Source organism: Haliotis rubra, unplaced genomic scaffold, assembly GCF_003918875.1.
Source record: "Haliotis rubra isolate DU_JTF1 unplaced genomic scaffold, ASM391887v1 Scf102, whole genome shotgun sequence".
In the NCBI taxonomy this organism is placed as follows: Eukaryota; Metazoa; Mollusca; class Gastropoda; order Lepetellida; family Haliotidae; genus Haliotis; species Haliotis rubra.
The window spans coordinates 183,483-191,337 of NW_025764915.1; positions in this window are offsets into that span (position 1 = coordinate 183,483).

Sequence of the window (7,855 nt, forward strand, 5' to 3'; positions counted from 1 at the left end):
GGAATATATCTTTAAGTCTTTGTTTAACTGTACAGACAAAGTGAGAATGAGATTCTACAAATTGTTCATGCCAGGCATTGCCGAAGCCGATAGATGATAATAACTCAAATTTTACTGTTTTATGTCTGTTACCCAATTACGTTTCCCATGGCTATCATATAGTATCATCATTTCATAACATTTTCTTGGCAATCTGTGTGAGGGCATTGTTAATACTTTCAACCAATATCTAATAATTTTTACATTTGATTCTATGTATAATCGATATCTTCCACATTCTCCGTAGACCATACAAGTTGACGTGGCTGTTTTTACGCCCAGAAATTTCTTGCATGCATACAAATTGACTTTTTCTATAACATCAAAAGTTTTAAAACCCCATACTTCTGCACCATATAACAAAATTGGGTATATTTTGGCGTCAAATACTTTGAAAAAAGACTTGTAAGACAAGTCGCCTAAAATATGTATATATTTTGTTATACCTATTGATATTTTCTTTGCTTGTAAAGCTGCCTGTGATGTGTGTACTGCCCATGAAAGATGATTGGTAAAATGCACACCTGAGTATTTATACGAAGTGGTTGTTTCCAGTCTATTTCCCTTGAAGAACCATTTTTCATTATTGGCTAGCTTACCTCCATTTTTAAAAACAACTATCTTTATTTTAGCCTGGTTTACAGTTAGTTTCCATTTATCACAATAATTCTCTAGTTCAATAATCTCTCTTTGTAGGCCTTTAATTGTGCTTGAAAACAATATGATGTCATCGGCAAATAGTAACAGGAATATTTGTATTATATCTGGATGTAATTGGATACCGTTTGAACAGTTTTCTTGGATTCGGGTTGCTAGTTCATTTATGAAGAATGTAAATAGAAAAGGGCTTAATATACAGCATAGTCAATCAATCCGTCATTAACCTGCAAGAACAAAATATGCTGTTGAAATACAAACTTCGACATTATATGTCATACAAACACAAGAATGTCTTCTACGCATATTTTTTTCTTAATTTGGAAAGTAGAAGGGCCCACATTAGAGAACATGCCTCCGCCTTGCATGGCAATCTCATTTTCAAAGTAATACAGTGTACTTGTACTTTAATATACTTTCACCAAACCGTGCGCAGATAGTATTTGTGTCTAACCTAACGTAACCACCAAGATTAATTCAAATCCATCCATAACTTTCTGAGATATTATTTATATTCTCAATTTATTTAACATTGCGATTATTTTCAAAGCACCTCAGTGTACAAACACTTTAACATACTCTCTTAAAAAAAGTGACGCAAAATATAATTTGAAAATAATGATCGAAAGTATGTACGCATATGTCAAACTAAGCATGTTTTGAGGGTTGAATATTGTTGTTGGTATGCGTGAGCGAATGCAACCGTAAACGGTTTTGGATGGTTTTATCGTTCATGATTGTCATGATTATCTTGACTGTTATGTAACACAACCAAAAGCCACCATTATTGCTTTTCACGTGCAAAGCATGAGTACAACCTCTGACTATAAAAGACCCAAAAGCATCTCGCAAATTCACCCAAGACCCTTGAAAATACTGCATGAGAAAATGGGACGTCTCAACGGTGCCCAGCAAAATATTGCCATTGGACAATTACAAGCTGGCGAATCCAAGAGTGTCGTGGCGAGGACCTTCAGCATTCATCCCAGCACAAAAACACGTTTGTGGGATCGCTTTGTTCATTCCATTTCGACAAATGACCATGCATCCAAGACCAGGAAGACCGCGAGACACCACACCAGCCAAAGATCGCTACATCCGGGTAGCCCATCTACGTGCCTGCCATCGTCCCGCCCGGGACACAGCACAAGAATGGTTTGGAGCCCGGAGAATTTCCGACCAGACAATCAGAAACCGTCTCCGAGAGGTTGGTATGCGTGCCAGACGTCCAAAAGTTGCCCCCTCTTTAACACGATTACATCAACGTCTGCGTCTGCGGTGCAGCCATGGAACCTTGGAATCTGGATGCACACATGGTTCAGTGATGAATCGCGGCATCCCCTCAAGCTACGTGACGGAAGACAACGTGTCTACAGACCACGCAATGAACGTATCCAACTGTATCAGGCAAGTGGACAGATTTGGTGGAGATGTGTGATGATGTGGGGAGCCATCTCATACACCTGCAGATCGGAATTGTTGAACGTCCAAGGCAATCTTACGGCCGCTCGATATATGGACCAGATTCTCTGTCCTCACGTGCACTACCTTTCGACCGCCAAAGGGAGCTGTACCAACAAGACAACGCCAGAACTCACACATCACGTGCTACAGTGGACTACCTGGACAATAACAACATCAATGTCCTCCTCTGGACCTCCAGATACCCGGATCTGAAACCAATTGATTACCTGTGGGATCAGATAGATAAATGTGTACGTCAACGTCGTAATCCGCCATCGAAGCTATAACAGTAACTGTTGTTCAACATGCTGCAGGAGGAATGGAAAAGGATTCCACCACGAAACATCCAACAACTGATTCAATCTGTGTCAAGGAGGTGTCGTGCAGTTCTAGCAGTAAGAGGTGGCCATGCAAGGTAGTAACGTCAACGTCACCTCGTGGACAGCAGTAATGACTATGATGACTATCATTCTTGTGAACTATGCACGAGAAACCAATGTATTGCTCTACATAATTTCAATGCTGTACCGTTTACTTTCGTTGATTTACATAGTTGAATAAGAACATTTTTTCAATGATATTTTGCTTTTGCGTTTCTTTTTTTTGAAGAGTGTACTTTCTTCAACATCCAATTGATTTGTCCTGGGGACATACCTAAGAGATCGGGTAAGTTCAGGTAGTTTTTGAGTAAAAATGCTAAGACATAAACACGCACGCACGCACACACGCACACACACACACGCACTCACACACACACACACACGCGCACACACTCACACACTCACACACACACACACACACACACACACACACACACACACACACACACACACACACACACACACACACACACACACACACACACCACCCCCCACTTTGGTGTTGAAGCCAGGAAACACAATCAGAGCGAATGTGAGATTCGAACCCACGAGAATTGGTCACTTGGGCGTAACTTAGTGCTTTGCGCCTCACATGATTTTGGCTCCTGCGTCCCCGTACACTTCATATACTACCGTATCATTTTCTAATCCAAGAGTGATCAACATTCCAAAGCCCTGCCGTCTACTTTACGCGTTGTCACAGTAAGTTCTTTGACATTAGACTTCGTGCCTAGAACGTGGGGACGGGAAAATTTCCAACGTATTACAACGCAGAATTTAACATGATTGGATTACTGAGCAGATCTTTGGGCAATACACATGAACGTCAGCAAGGTTTCCAGGCTGAAGTGGATTAAATTTACTGTCCTAGTCCGTCACTATATACACGACCGTGTCACATTGTCGTACTCAAGGCATGGTATTACAAATGCTCAAAACCACAGAAGTAATATTTCGTAAAGCATGAGCGTTCCCAGCTTTCTCATAAATGTTTTTACGTGATAGATTGTCGACATATGAAGAAAAGAATTATATCATGAGACCTGGCGACTAGTTTTTAATATGGCAATTGCACAAGGTTTGAACCAACATGACATAGTTAACTGTAAATGGTGCAGTCTATAGATGCCTTGAAAGGTCAACACGTTTCAGGATTCCCTCAACAGAAAGCCTGAAAACCGTGACCATGGACTCTGTCTCAAAGCGCCGTCTGGTCCGTAGTACTTAATGACCTTCACCTTGTGAATTTTCTGTACGTGGAACACGGCAGTTCCTGAACTAGTTGACCAAGCACTTTCGTTGCAGTTCGATCATAGGTGCCGATGTTCAGTTACCCCAGAATGACACTTATAATCATCAGAAAAAATGAAACCATGTATTTTTTCTGAATCCATATGCAATACTGATTACAATTATCAGTGGTTTCAAAAATTAACATGCACTTCCCATGGAAAGCATTTTTGCTACATAAGCCCCCGCACTACTATGTGTATCAATTGATATTCTCAAGCAGATGCTTCTGAAGATCCACAAGCCAGTGTAGTCACCAAGACGTATATGGCCGCAGCTACTGTTTTGTTTGAACAAAATGGAGACAAGTTCGAGATTTTTAGTATTGCAAAGTAATGAGGAATAATACATCTGAGTTCATTTCTTGCTGAAGACGTTTTCTTTCAACTTGTTATTTTGTTTGGGCTGTTGCAGCCATATTAAATATCTTATTCGAACAAATTAAAGTATAATTTCTGTCTCATGCACTTAGGCCATGGATACACTGCATCCATTACAACCGACCACCTGCATAAATTAGGATCCACATTGTGCTCCAGAGATATGAAAATAACTTGCGTCATTGTCGTGAACAGAAAAATGGGAAACTGTTTGAGCTAGGACAGGAAAACATGCATCCCCACTGCGCTCCAGACTTGACTGCTGCAGCATATGGTGTAGTATGCAGCCCTCGTGAGGTCCTTTGGGATATCAAGAACTCTGATTGTCCACCTTGATCAACTTGAGAAAGAGACAGGTTTCAAACATCACGTAAAATGTTCTATGAAGTAAGAGGACACTTTCCCTTTGAACCCATCATCATACAGTATTGGCTTCATACCAATGAATCCAAAATGAATACCAAACTTGTCCTACTTTGAAAACATACCTAGAATGCAAGTCTAACTTTACGTCCAAATATACTTAACAAAAACTTTCGATGAACTCTCATGTCAAACTAACAACACCATCAATGACATTGAATGTACCAACAGTGAATATATTTATGTTCCTGAATTTGAAATTTGCCCTCCGGGAAACTGAGGAAAATATATTTTACATTCTCAGACAAACATTAACTGCTCTAAATGCCTGGTGATATATCACTTCCAACCAAGATGGTCAGTTATAGAAGTGGACCATAACACTGCCACCAGTGTGTTGGGAATACACTCACTGGTCTGAAGCTTATTGCTTCTATTGAATTTAATTTGAATTTCGTACATTCTTTGTGTATGAAGCAGCAACGAGGCGTCTTCAACAGACAGAGTGTGCAGAGGCTATTGACATCTTTGAAATTGGTAGAAATCAACCTGCCGTATGCAATTCGTTAAATTTTCACAGCCTGTGATTAGCAGACTATGAAGCCCAACTCCAATTGTTGACGTTCGACGTCATAGCGTTCCACGTCAAGAGGACAAAGGTCGATCGATCCGGTCAGACTCGAACGCAAAAACGACCTCAAACTGCGAATCAAACGGAAAACTTGAGTACAAGTTACGGTTTGAAAACGTCTCCATGCAGCTCATCTCCATGTACGACAGCCCCTATAAATGAACATATTGCCAAGCGACGTCAACGTATATATATTGTTTTCAAATGAGTCCCGATTCACTTCGAATTTTCTGCACATGTGTGGTCGTGTCGTCCATATGACCGTAAAGCCAGTGTCAACCTGAGAGATCATGGCCGTTGATCGGTTATGGGAGGGGTGGCATCATTATGATTGAGCCAAACCCTCTTCATACTGTTTATGGAACAGTATCGGGACGGCACACTTACACACCGTTTGCAAGGCTTATGGGTCGACGTATTGTCTTTTATGACAACGGCCGACCCGTCAATGCTCACCTCCAGCAGAACATCCATAGAATGCCCTCAAACCAGGCCTGTTCCCCACGGAAAATGTCCGCGACATGACAGGGACATATGTGCGTTAACACCATAGGCCACCAACCACCTTTGGCGGAATTAGGTCAGGCGCTGCTAGTGGAGTGAGACAGACTCCTAGAAATCGCTTTTGTGAGACCCATACGCTGTCGACGAATGTTGAACGAATGTTTGGGGTATCACGCACTACTGAGAAAAGTCGACCTTGAAATGTCCCATCTTCTAGTCTCATATTTCAAAATTGTATCTACTGATTCTCCTATATGAATGAAACAAATAAGAAGCTAAAAATTGAGGGGGTCACTTAAACGAAATTACTATGGAATGACGAAGTATCTGACAATTTTCTGAATAAGCTCAAGGAAGTATAACGTCTACAACACAACTACTTTTAGATAAGCTTAATAAACTATTGTGGGGTCAACTAATGATTTTGTTTAAAAAAATGTTAGATTCATCATCTTGTTTGAGAAAAGAATTAAAACATAACATGATTAAAAAAAGACCACACTTAGTAAGGAGTATTTCATAAATGAGCATTCCAGGAATAATATTTACAACAATATTAAATGATAGATTTTCTAAATGGACGAACGTGCGTGATAATATTCCTAAATTTCAAGCTGGTTTTAGAAAGAAGTTATCTACCTCAGATCATATATTTACTTTTTATGCACTCCAACAGACTTTGTATGTACATAAATTCTATGTTGCATTTGTAGATTTCAAGAAAGCCGCTCTAAGTTATGGAAAAGTCTACGGGAAGTTGGACTACGAGGGAAATGGTCGCTATCATAAAAGCAATGTATTGTAATGTGAGGTCAGGTGTTCGTAGCAGGGAGGGTGAAACAGATTTCTTTGATTGTCCTTTGGGTTTAAGATAAGACTGTAGTTTGAGTCCTATTTTATTTTAATTTATGAACTAAATATTGAAATAGCTTCAAATGGTAAGCATGGATGTTTTCAGACCTAATAGAGGTTTTGATGTTACTTTATGCAGACGATGTCATTTTAGTATCAGATACTGTAGATGGTCTTCAAAGACAAGTAAATATCGCAAATGCATACACAAAAGAATGTGAACCTAGAAATAAGTAAAACTGTGACATTTAGGAAAGCAACATATCAAAGGTGCCACCGATGAAAGGTTTCATATATATTACATCTTTCACTATACATTTAACATGCACTAGCCGAAAGAAATGACATATATTTATTGAAGTTGCACGTTCTTATGTATTTATATGCAGTACAACCAGAAATGATTGAGAATTTAAAGATTGTAATTTTTTTATTGTTTTCACTCATTACTCACGTATTAAATATGAATATTAGCAGAACATAACTTCAGATTCAAAGACAGGTTAACAGTTAGTATTTTGTCAAGTCACCATGGGCAGCAATGCAGGCTTCAATGCGGCGGGGCATACTACTGATCAAAGAAGTTAGAAAGTCGTGGTCCATGCTGTCCCAATATCGGACCACCTCTTCTTTCATTTCAGCAATATTTGTCAGATTTTTCTTATTGACACTTTCTTTCATAAGTCCCCAAACATTTTCTATTGGATTTAGGTCAGGGCTATAGCTTGACCAATCTAATAATGTCATATTTTGGGTCCGAAACCAGGCATGTGATGTAGATATAGCTGGCTGGCTGGCTGGCTTGTCTTTAGCCTAATACAATAACGTTTATGAATATAATTCATTTAACTTTGTAAGCATTACCGTATGTGTCTGGTGTGTTGGTTTTAGCATCTCTGACTGCTGACTGTGCATGCTGTCGCCAACATATGTTGAGCGTTCTCGGGGTATCAGTATTATAGCAAGGTAAAGTTGTGTACACACTTGAAGCCAGTAAATCTAGCAATTAGGATTACTGCTACCTTATTTATTTGCTTCTAACAATTTCTGCAACTCAAACAACACGTCTTCATCCGGGTATCAGCTAATTGCGGGAACAGCTGGCCAAATTTACGATGCCACTATCTGATGTGAAGGTGGTAGGTTGGGAGTTTCGATAACTTGTGTAATCAGTGACACTTATTTACGATAGCTTTTGAGTGGAAGCATGATTATATAAACCCACTGAAACGACTGCCGTGGACGTGGTCACTGAGCAGCAAGAGTGGCTCCTGATCAATCCATTTGGGTCTTCA